We start from the raw sequence: 11524 nt of genomic DNA, 5'->3' as shown, positions 1-11524 counted from the left end.
GCAACCTATGGTTTTCCCTCTTATATTGTCCGTCCTGCTTCTCATGAGGGTCCTCACCTTCCTCCCTTAGGCTGTATCTCCATCTTCATGGACCAAGTCTTGCAGGGCTTCAGATTTCCCCTTCACCCTTTCTTTTGTGAGGTTAGCCGTTATTTTGCTATCCCGCTAAACCAGTTCGTCCCTCAATCCTTTTCCATTTTAATGGGCTTCATTGGAGTATCCAAATTGTTAGATTTTCCACTGTCTCCTCGTCTTTTCCATCACTTCTTTATCCCTCGTCGGGTAGATGTTGGTGTTTTTAAGTTTCAGTCTCGTCCCAAAGCCATTCTATTTAATCGCATTCCCCCTCAAGGTGAATGGTATAAATTTTTTTTTTATATGCATCTTCCCTCTCCTCCTCCATTTCCTATTCAATGGATACATGACCTACCCCCGCTTCTTGACACTCATGGTCTCCTCAATGATCCCTCTGTCGCGTCTGCTCTACCTAAACTGCGAGGGGAAAAGTTCAGTTTGCCGCATCTGATCGAAGAGGGTTTGATGTTTCCTTTCGGGATAGGCCACATTGACACTCCCTTGGACAGTTCCTTTGGTAGGTATAATTATTTTGTCTTGCCTATACTAATTAGCGTATCCTTTTTGATAATGGTGTTTGCTATCTATATTGCAGCTGATGCTCTTCTTCCAGCCTTCATGTATAAAAATTCTGCTATGACTAAGTCTTTTATCAATAGCCTTGGGGAAGAATGGTTACATACCCGCCGATCCGATCCTAATCCTTCTACTCTGGGATTGCTTTCAGAGGAAGAACGACGGGCAGAGGCTGCCTCACTTGCCGAAGAGGAAGAAGAAGAGTCTTTTGTTACCTTAGTTCATAAGCCAAATCTTACTAAGACTTCTCCTTTTAGCGACTTCTTTGGTACTTTTGTGCAAACTCCTCTTTTCCCAGCACCCATCTCTCTTGAGATAGGTAAGGCCCCGACAGCTCCCACTCATCTTATCTCTAATCCTGCTCTTAGGATGATGAGACCTGACCTGCTTATCCCTTCTTCTTCTATTGTTTCAGCTTCCCCGATTTCTGCTCCTGAGAAGGATGATATTCCTCCTGCGTTTTCTGCTCCTTTGGCATTGGCCTTGCCCCCCTGGCCTCTAGGTCTCGAGCTAAACGGACGCCTTGTCGGAGATCTTCTCCAAATATTAGTCCTTCAGCTGTTGAATCCCCCTCCCCCGACCTTACCACCTGTTCCTCCTTCTTTTCCTCCTATTGCGTCTTCTTCTTCTTCTTCTCTACCTCCTGTGTCCTCCATTCCCCGACCTTTGTTCAGACAAGCTCTGGGTCTTCCTTCTCAATTGGGACGACCCTCTGAACCGTCTAGCTATGACTCGTTACAACTACAGGGATTATTAGCTGAATCTTGGTCACTAGGTCAAGAGCAGCTAAGGGGTCTTAGTCTTCCTCATCGAGCTGATCGTCATAGTCGCCAGACAATAGCGGTAAGCATTTCTAGTTATATGCTATCAATTTTGTCTACTGATTCCTAATTACCTTGCCTTTTTGTTTAGTTACTTGCCTCGAGTTTACAAATTGACCAGCTGCTTGTAACTAAAGATCAGGAGAACCAGAAGTTAAAAACTCAACTGGAAACATTGAGGGCCGCGTCTCCTTCTTTTAATAGTGACTTGACTCAATTACAAGAGAAGGTGGTCTTACAGGATCAACAGTTGGGGATCCTAAAACAAGAGTTGGAAGAGTGCCAGCAATTATTAAAAGATAAAGAGCTGGCTAGGAAAACTTTAGAGTTACAAGTGGATCGAATGCATTCCGGTCTTCGACTAGAGATTGCTTTAAAAGAGAAAACTCTTTTAGATGCTTCTCAGAAAAGTCTTATTTTAGAGAAAGTAGAGAAGCTTCATAATGCCTGTCTTTCTGACCAAGCTCAAGACCTGGCTTCTCATGATTTCGCTATTCTACAGGAACAAGAGCAGAGGAAAGCTCAAGATCACGAGTTATCACTGCTCCAGAAGGAATTGGAACAGCTGAGATGGGAGAAGGATGTTTTAAGAGAACAACACACAAAACTGCAAGCTGACTTCCAGAGCTATAAGGAGCAGGAAAAGAGTCGGTGGGAAGAGTGGCGGCAGGCTTACTTAAAATCTTCAGCCTTTGCCCAGGAATTTGTTCGCAGGATAGTGGGTGCTCTAAATCATTCCGTATCGGGAGTTATTCAACAGCTACGAGAGGGTGGATATCTACCCAGGGAACCTCCCCTTTCTTTCATAAGTAGCCGCAGGCTTAATGAAGAGTTACCCTCAGATTTGAAAGGCCCTTTTCCGAATATTTAAGGAACTTATTCATAAAAACTTGTAAAGTAAGAATTGATAATGAGAAAAAGGTGCAGTAGATACTGAGTGATTAAGTACTTGCAAGGTATAAGAAAATTTTAACACTTACTTGCTTCTTCTTTATGCTAGTTTGAGAATACCCCTTCCTGAAATGCTTTTGATTGCTAAATATAAACTTTATTAAAAAATCCCTTGTTCATCTTTCAGAGTTAAGCCTTGTCTTGATGGATTCTTCCTTAAGTAACATCCGGTATGCTTTGTATCTCCCCGAGGATGAATGATCTTAGTTGAGACTGGATACGGAATTGTATAAAATTATTGATCTTCAGGCTGAGTATAATATCCCAGCCGGATTTTGAATAAAGACTTTCATATATCTGAGCTCCCGTATAGAATCCCTTCTCAATTCCTGCTTAATTAGGCTTCGAAGCCAGGAGATTCCCTGATTAATTATGCCTTGCGCTAGTTTGAAATCTCTGATTTCTTCTGTGAAAACCTGCCTGATGTATTTCATAGAATTTCCCGATCGGCTCTGGTTTATAGTCTCCGGTCCCTCCTATGAAGATCCGACCGAATTACTTCATAGAATTTCCCGATCGACTTTGCTCTGGAATAGTTTAGAGTCTCCGGTTCCTCCTATGAAGACCCGACCGAATTACTTCATAGAATTTCCCGATCGACTTTTTCTCTGGAATAGTTTAGAGTCTCCGGTTCTTCCTATGAAGACCTGTCCGGGTTACTTCATAGAATTTCCCGATCGACTTTGGTTTATACTGGTTTATAGTCTCCGGTTTCTCCTATGAAGTTCCGTCCGGGTTACTTCATAGAATGTTCCCGATCGACTTTGGTTTATAGTCTCCGGTTCCTCCTATGAAGATCCGACCGAATTACTTCATAGAATTTCTCGATCGACTTTGCTCTGGAATAGTTTAGAGTCTCCGGTTCCTCCTATGAAGACCCGACCGAATTACTTCATAGAATTTCCCGATCGACTTTTTCTCTGGAATAGTTTAGAGTCTCCGGTTCTTCCTATGAAGACCCGTCCGGGTTACTTCATAGAATTTCCCGATCGACTTTGGTTTATATTGGTTTATAGTCTCCGGTTTCTCCTATGAAGTTCCGTCCGGGTTACTTCATAGAATGTTCCCGATCGACTTTGGTTTATAGTCTCCGGTTTCTCCTATGAAGTCCCATCCGGGTTACTTCATAGAATTTTCCCGATCGACTTTGGTTTATAGTCTCCGGTTCTTCCTATGAAGTCCCGTCCGGGTTACTTCATAGAATTTTTCCGATCGACTTTGATTTATACTGGTTTATAGTCTCCGGTTTCTCCTATGAAGTCCCGTCCGGGTTACTTCATAGAATTTTCCTGATCGACTTTTTCTCTGGAATAGTTTAGAGTCTCCGGTTCTTCCTATGAAGACCCGTCCGGGTTACTTCATAGAATTTCCCGATCGACTTTGGTTTATAGTCTCCGGTTCTTCCTATGAAGTCCCGTCCGGGTTACTTCATAGAATTTTTCCGATCGACTTTGATTTATACTGGTTTATAGTCTCCGGTTTCTCCTATGAAGTCCCGTCCGGGTTACTTCATAGAATTTTCCCGATCGACTTTGGTTTATACGAAAGTATAATATTTGGGCTAACCTCATGTTGGCTCGTAATTCCTTGAGGGGAGTTGAATAGACCTTTAAGATTTCCCCTTATTTTATTGCTTGAAAAATAGAAAGGAGGCTTCTCCTGATACTTATCAATTTGTATGAAGCACATTTATTTCCTGTGTCAATATTTATCTTGCTTGGCTTTCATCAAAAGAAACAAAGTACATAAACTGCAAGTATCTCAATTCGCCACTGTGAACATATTTAAAGTAGTAGGATCAAATCAGGCTCGATAGGGTTGCAAATGATTAGCGCTCCAAGGGCGTTCCAACATTCTTCCTTCGGCATCTTGGAGATAGTATGAGCCTGACGCGAGCTTTTCTATCACTTTATAAGGCTCTCCCCATTGTGGTTCCAACTTATTGACATCTCCCACAGGCTTAACTCGTTTCCAAACCAAATCCCCTACTTGGAAGAATCTGGGGATGACTCTTTTGTTATAATTCTGTCTCATCCGATGTCGATAAGATATAAGACGAGTAGCAGTTTTATCTCTTATTTCCTCGATCAGGTCCAGCTCCATAAGTCGTCGATCTCTATTATCCTCATCATACAATTGTCTTCTGTCAGACTCTACTCCTACCTCAATGGGGATTACTGCTTCTCCTCCATAGACTAACTTGAAAGGAGTGATTCCTGTAGCTTCACGAGGTGTAGTACGATATACCCAGAGAACACTGGGTAACTCGTCTACCCAGCTACCTCCGACATGATCTAGCTTAGTTTTCAGTCCTCTAATAATCTCCCTATTAGTTACTTCTGCTTGACCATTGCTCTGCGGGTAAGCTACAGAGGTGAAGGCCTGGGTAATCCCATAACTTTGACACCAGTCTAGGATTCTATCGCCTTGAAACTGCCTTCCATTATCAGAGACCAACTTATGAGGAATGCCGAACCTGCAGATTATATTTTTCTATAAGAATTTAATGACCGCGTCTTCTGTAATCCTAGCAAGTGGTTCTGCCTCCACCCATTTAGAGAAATAATCCACAGCCACCAACAAGAACCTCCTCTGTGCAGCAGCCATAGGAAATGGACCCACTATGTCCATACCCCACTGATCAAAGGGACACGAGACTATAGAGGTTCTCAATAACTGGGTAGGGTGATGTAATATATTCTGATGCTTTTGACAAGAAATACAAGTTCTTACCAGTTTAGCGGGATCTTCATGTAGAGTAGACCAGAAATATCCCGCTAAGAGGATTTTACGAGCCAAAGATCTTCCTCCTATATGACTACCACAAGAACCTTGATGCACCTCCTGTAAAATAAATTGTGTATCTTCTGTGCCCACACACTTGAGCAAGGGTCTGAAAAAAGCCCTTTTATATAATTGCTCCCCCACCATAGTATATTGAGCAGCTCGTTTCTTGAATATCCTGGCTTGTTCTGTATCTTTCGGAAGAAGACCTTGCTGTAAATATAATATGATTTGAGTTCGCTAATCACCCTGAATTTCTATATCGGTTTGTCTCTCAATACAGGAAATTAACAGAAATCTGGATTGATCAGCCGATTGATCCAGCAGGTTTGGATTGATCCGTGGATTGATCCAGCAGGTTTGGATTGATCCGTGGATTGATCCAGCAGATCTGGATCGATCCACCGATCAATCCAAACCTGCTGGATCAATCCACGGATCAATCCAAACCTGCTGGATCAATCGGCTGATCAATCCAGATCTTGGTTTTTGCCCAAAACCAAGCCCAAAGCCCCCTAAACCAACATCTAGTCAACCATGACTTGTTGGTACATAAGACCTAGCATCCGGTCACCCTTGACCAGCTAGGACTCTCTCACCAAGTGTCTGGTCAATCCCTTTGACCCACTTGGACTTTTCTCTTCTTGCCAAGTATCCGGTCACTCCCTAAGACCTACTTGGACTTTTCTTTCTCATGCCAAGTATCCGGTCAATCCCTTTGACCTACTTAGACTCTCACCAGATGTCTGGTCAACCTTGACCCATCTGGATTTCTCTTGCCTGGCTTCACTCACCAGGACTTTCCCAATTGCCTAGCTTCACTCACTAGGTCTTTCACCTGGCTTCACTCACCAGGATTTTCCTCCTGCCTAACATCCCAGTTAGGACTTCCCAGTCAAGTATCCGGTCATCCTTGACGTACTTGACTCTTCTTCAATCAACCTTGCATTGTCAAACATCGAAATCCAAACCAAGACTCAAGCTTGGTCAACCAGGTCAACCTTGACCTGAGTAATGTTGCACCAACACATAATCCATTCTATCCATAATTTATCCTTTATAGAGAATAATAAAGAATATTTTGAGGAATAAAAAATAAAAAAATTATTACCCATAGGAAAAGGATGTCTTCTTGAAGGATAAATGATGAAAATGAGTTTAAAAAATGAAATTAGGTCTTATATAGTTATATTTGCATCTCTAGATAGAATTTTAGGATTAGAGAATATAATAATTATAATTAATATTTAATTAAATGTAGTTGGAATTAATTGTAGAGCACCGTGAAAATCGAAGCAAACAAAATCATAAGAGCACTGGTGCAGACATCTAAGCATGCAAAATCTAGAGCAAAATCTACACGCATAGATGATGCAGCCTAGGTACTGGGTAGTACGGATGTTAAATGCAAATATTAGTCATTAAATTTATTTAAACTTTTTTTAAGAAGAATTGGGCCCAATAAAATGGGGGCCCTATGCCTTGAGTTGGGAATATTGTGGGGATGAACTCCCGAGATCCTTATGATATATGTGCTGAGTTTGGCAAGAGAGACATTGGTCCATATAAGCATTTTCGATCAGTTGGTGTGAGCTCAAACGGTCAAAAGCTTCTCATGGCATCATCTGTTGGTTGCTACTCGAAAAATCTAGAGGTTCCACTGTACAAAAATTTTGTACAAAGGTCTGAACCTTTTCCTAGCTACCATGTGTTCTTTTAAATTAAATTTTGGATCGCCTGCGGAACTTAACACGTTTGATCCAAAACTTAATCTATTTATTCTTTTAGGTTTTGACTTGGATCTCCTGCGGAACTTAACACGTTCGACCCAAGTCACCTTAAGTTATTAATTCCATTAAATATTAATTTCCATAATCGGTTCCCAGTACTGACGTGGCGAGGCACATGCCCTTCTTGGATATGGGAGCAACCACCACCGACTAGACAAAACCTTTTATAGAAAGCTAATATTTAATTTCCTAAAATAACTTTAGGTTAACCGAAAAGAACAATCAAATCACAAGGAAAAGAAAAACAAAAGAACACTATATCGAAAACAAATTCGAAACTCTAGAATCGTATGCCTCTTGTATTTGGTATTATTTCCATAAATAACTAGCATGATGCGGAAAGGAAAAATTACTAGTTATACCTTCTAAAAAGACCTCTTGATCTTCTACCGTATTCCTCTTCTAATCTCGGACGTTGTGTGGGCAACGATCTTCCGAGATGAGAACCACCAAGCACCTTCTTCTTCCTTGCAAGTTTTCGGCCACCACAATTCTCCAAGAGAAGTAGAGGTCCGGCCACCACCACCAAGCTCTAAGGGATGCAAGAAACAAAACCACCTTTCTCTCCTTCTTCTCCTAGCTAGAACCGGCCACCATCAAGAGCTCCAAGAGAGGTTGCCGCCGGCCATAAGAAGAAGAGAAGAGGAAGAAGCTAGGGCCGGCCACCAAGGAGGAAAAGAGAGGAGAAGAATAATATAGTTGATCACCCGTGAAGGCACCTCTACCCCCTCTTTTATAATCCTTGGTCTTGACAAATAAGGAAATTTTAATAAAAAATTCCTTAATTCTTTTGTCATAAAAAAGAAAAATTATTTTAATTAAAAAACAATTTTTTTCTTTTAATAATAATGGCCGGCCACTTCTAATTCCCCAAAACAAGGAAAATTTAATTCACACAAGAATTAAAACTTCCTAATTTGTTTCTAGAAATTTATAAAAATTTCTCCAATAATTTTTATCCCTTCATGATTGGTTAAAAAGGAAATTTTATAAATTAAAATTCTTCTTTTAAACATGTGGATAATTTCCAAAAGGAAAGTTATCTCTAAAAATTAAAATCTCTTTTCAATCTACAAATATGGAAAGATATCAAATCTTTTCTTAATCTTTTGTAGAAACTAATAAAAAAGAATATTTAATTTTTAAACTTCTCTTTTAAATTATTATCATGGTTAAAAAGGAAAGTTTTTCTTAAAAATAAAATATCCTTTTAATCTACAAATAAGGAAAGATTTTAAATCTTTTCTTAATCTTTTGTAGAAAGCTTTAAAAGGAAAGATTAAATTTTTAAACTCTCTTTTAAAACTATGATATCCACATAAGAAATAATTTTTTAAAAAAATCCTTTTTAATATGATGTGGCCGGCCACCTAAGCTTGGGCTCCAAGCTATTGGTCAGCCACCTTAAGGCCAACCTTTAGGCTTGGCCGGCCCTAAGCTTGAGCTTCAAGCTTAGCTTGGCCGGCCCCTATTGGTTGGGTAAGAAGGTGGGTATGTGGTGGGTATAAATCTCTATATACAAGAGGCTACGATAGGGACCGAGAGGAGGAATTGGTTTTGGTCTCCCGATGAAATTAAGCTTCCCGTGTTTGCCCCGAACACACAACTTAATTCCATCAATAATAATTCATTCCACTAAAGAACTATTATTGAACTACCGCACGATCCCAAATTACATTTTGGGCTCCTTCTTATTATGAGTGTGTTAGTCTCCCTGTGTTTAAGATGTCAAATGTCCATTAATTAAGCGAGTTACTGACAACTCATTTAATTAATATCTTAGTCCAAGAGTAGTACCACTCAACCTTATCGTCATGTCGGACTAAGTCCACTCGCAGGTTTAACATGACAATCCTTATGAGCTCCTCTTGAGGACATTCTCAACCTAGATCACTAGGACACAGTTTCCTTCTATAATCAACAATACACACTATAAGTGATATCATTTCCCAACTTATCGGGCTTATTGATTCATCGAACTAAATCTCACCCATTGATAAATTAAAGAAATAAATATCAAATATATGTGCTTGTTATTATATTAGGATTAAGAGCACACACTTCCATAATAACTGAGGTCTTTGTTTCTTTATAAAGTCAGTATAAAAGAAACGACCTCTAATGGTCCTACTCAATACACTCTAAGTGTACTAGTGTAATTATATAGTTAAGATAAACTAATACCTAATTACACTACGACCTTCCAATGGTTTGTTCCTTTCCATTATGGTCGTGAGTTACTGTTTATAATTTATAAGGTACTGATAACATAATCCTCTGTGTGTGACACCACACACCATGTTATCTACAATATAAATTAATTGAACAACTACATATATCATAAATGTAGACATTTGACCAATGTGATTTTTATTTCTAGATAAATATTTATACCAAAAGCTAGGCTTTTAGTATACACTCTAACATCATCATCTTTCAAGCACAGGCTAAAGTGAGTACTACAATTTCTTTTATATGGTTCAACTGTTTAATTTCTTATGGCATCATCATCTTTCAAGCACAGGCCTTTATTCAGAAAGCTTGAATCAGTTGACATATCAAAACTTACACACTGGCAGAAGCTTGCTTTCTGGATCAACATTTATAATTCATGCATGATGAACGTAAGTTTATTGCCTAGTTACTGGATTGATGAAACATACAGTTAATGATTTTGTATGTTTCTGAATAGTAAGATGAAGATGTTGCTCCTCATAATAGTTTGTGATTTGTTTCTAGTTAAATAATCAACTGTCAAATCACATGAAATTTCTCAAATTCTTTACTAGATTGTTTTAGTGCTGACTTTTATGATCCAAATGTTTCTTTGCGAGGTCATCTTTATCTTCTTATCTAACAAACCATTTCTCTTCTTTTTTAGCATCCTATGGCTCAAGAAAGTTCTTCCGATTTGGCGTCTTTCGTAAGTAATTTGATTAATCTTCCATGTTTACTGATTTGATCATAGGCCTTTCTGGAGCAAGGAATACCAACGAGACCTGAGATGGTTGTTGCATTGATGCCAAAAGTATGATCTTCACTTCCTTTGTTCGCCTTAACCTATAAACTATTACTTTGACCATTTAAGAACTCTTTATATTTACCGTCATTTTCATTTAAGGCAGTGATAAATGTGGGAGGCCACTTGCTTAGTGCAATGACAATTGAACATTTCATATTGAGATTGTCTTATCACATCAAAAATGTCAGTCTTTCTCTTACTTAAGTCTCAGGAACTTGATCACAATCATCAGAGAAAATAACACATTCATTTATGTAGGCAAAAGTCTCCACTAAAGGACCAAAAATGAGAGCACAATAATACGAGGAGTCTTCGGATTGGAGTGGCCAGAACCTCTAGTCACATTTGCTCTGTCATGTGGAAGTTGGTCCTCACCTGCTGTAAGTTTGCTGAACTACTTGGTTGTGCTATTAATGCCTGCCTGCAACTAAAAGCTTTGTGAAGACTAGATGCAATTATTGCAACAAAAATCTGAAGACCATATGCAATTGTTGTAGCAAAATCTGAACAAATTATAATAGATTGCTTAATCCTATATCTTAGAGCCCAAAAGTGAGATGATATGTCTTAAAGCACTTCCTTTAGATAATCCTTCTGTGGATTTGGGTTACATTTGTTATTGTGGTTGTTTAGGTGAGAGTGTACACTGCTGCGCGAGTGGAAAAGGAGTTAGAAACCGCTAAAATGCATTATTTGCAAGCAGCAGTTGGCATATCCAAATTAGCGATTCCTAAGCTTCTTCACTGGTGCCTGCTTGATTTTGCCAAGGATATTGAATCATTAATGGACTGGGTATGTTTACAACTACCAGGTCAATTGAGGACTGAAGCGGCTAAATGCCTTGAGGAGAGCAAGAGAAGTGTGATTCCCCAGCCAATACAGAGATTCAGGTACCTTTTAGCCCCATAAATATTTCTCTCCTCCATAGTACAAAGTGCTCCATCAAATTGCTGGAACTCACTGTATGTATACATCACTGTAAGAAAGAAAAAAAAAACTTTTGTGCATCTACCTTTTTTGCCATTGCGTTTCCTTTGTTTGTTTCATATGATCATACAACAAAAATATATAACAAGAAAGTCTATGTTTTATTGCAAAGCATAAATGTTAATCATCCACTTTCACTGACTGCTCAAATGCTAAACAACAAATAATGAACCGAAGAAGCACCGCATTTGACATAATAGATCACCTATTTGTCTAAATGGGACTAATAGGTGTGGAGCATCCAAGCTTCAATAGAAGCTTCTCCAAGCATATGAACTTTATCTTTTTACCTTAAAACCCTACAGTGAAAAAGGATTAATGTTTTTTAGTTTGATACAAACAAGCTCATATTCAATCACCATGTGCTCCTCATAATCATAGAACCTTCAGTAATGCTCAGTTGCACAAATGGGACATGATTTATTTTTTTTCTTTCCTCTCATTTATCTCCTTTCTCTTTTAGCTAAAAAGTGAATATGAATGATCTGTCACGTTATGCCAATTTGTCCATGGCCGTG

The 11524-nt window shown here is 39.1% G+C and overlaps 1 pseudogene; it reads left to right on the top strand.

Moving 5' to 3' along the window:
- The first annotated feature begins 9455 nt into the window (after positions 1-9455).
- On the top strand, positions 9456-10928 carry LOC121994892 (annotated as a pseudogene).
- Positions 10929-11524: the final 596 nt, after the last annotated feature.

This window comes from Zingiber officinale, chromosome 6A (genome assembly GCF_018446385.1).
Source record: "Zingiber officinale cultivar Zhangliang chromosome 6A, Zo_v1.1, whole genome shotgun sequence".
NCBI classification, from domain to species: Eukaryota; Viridiplantae; Streptophyta; class Magnoliopsida; order Zingiberales; family Zingiberaceae; genus Zingiber; species Zingiber officinale.
This window is presented reverse-complemented; position numbering and strand designations above follow the sequence as displayed.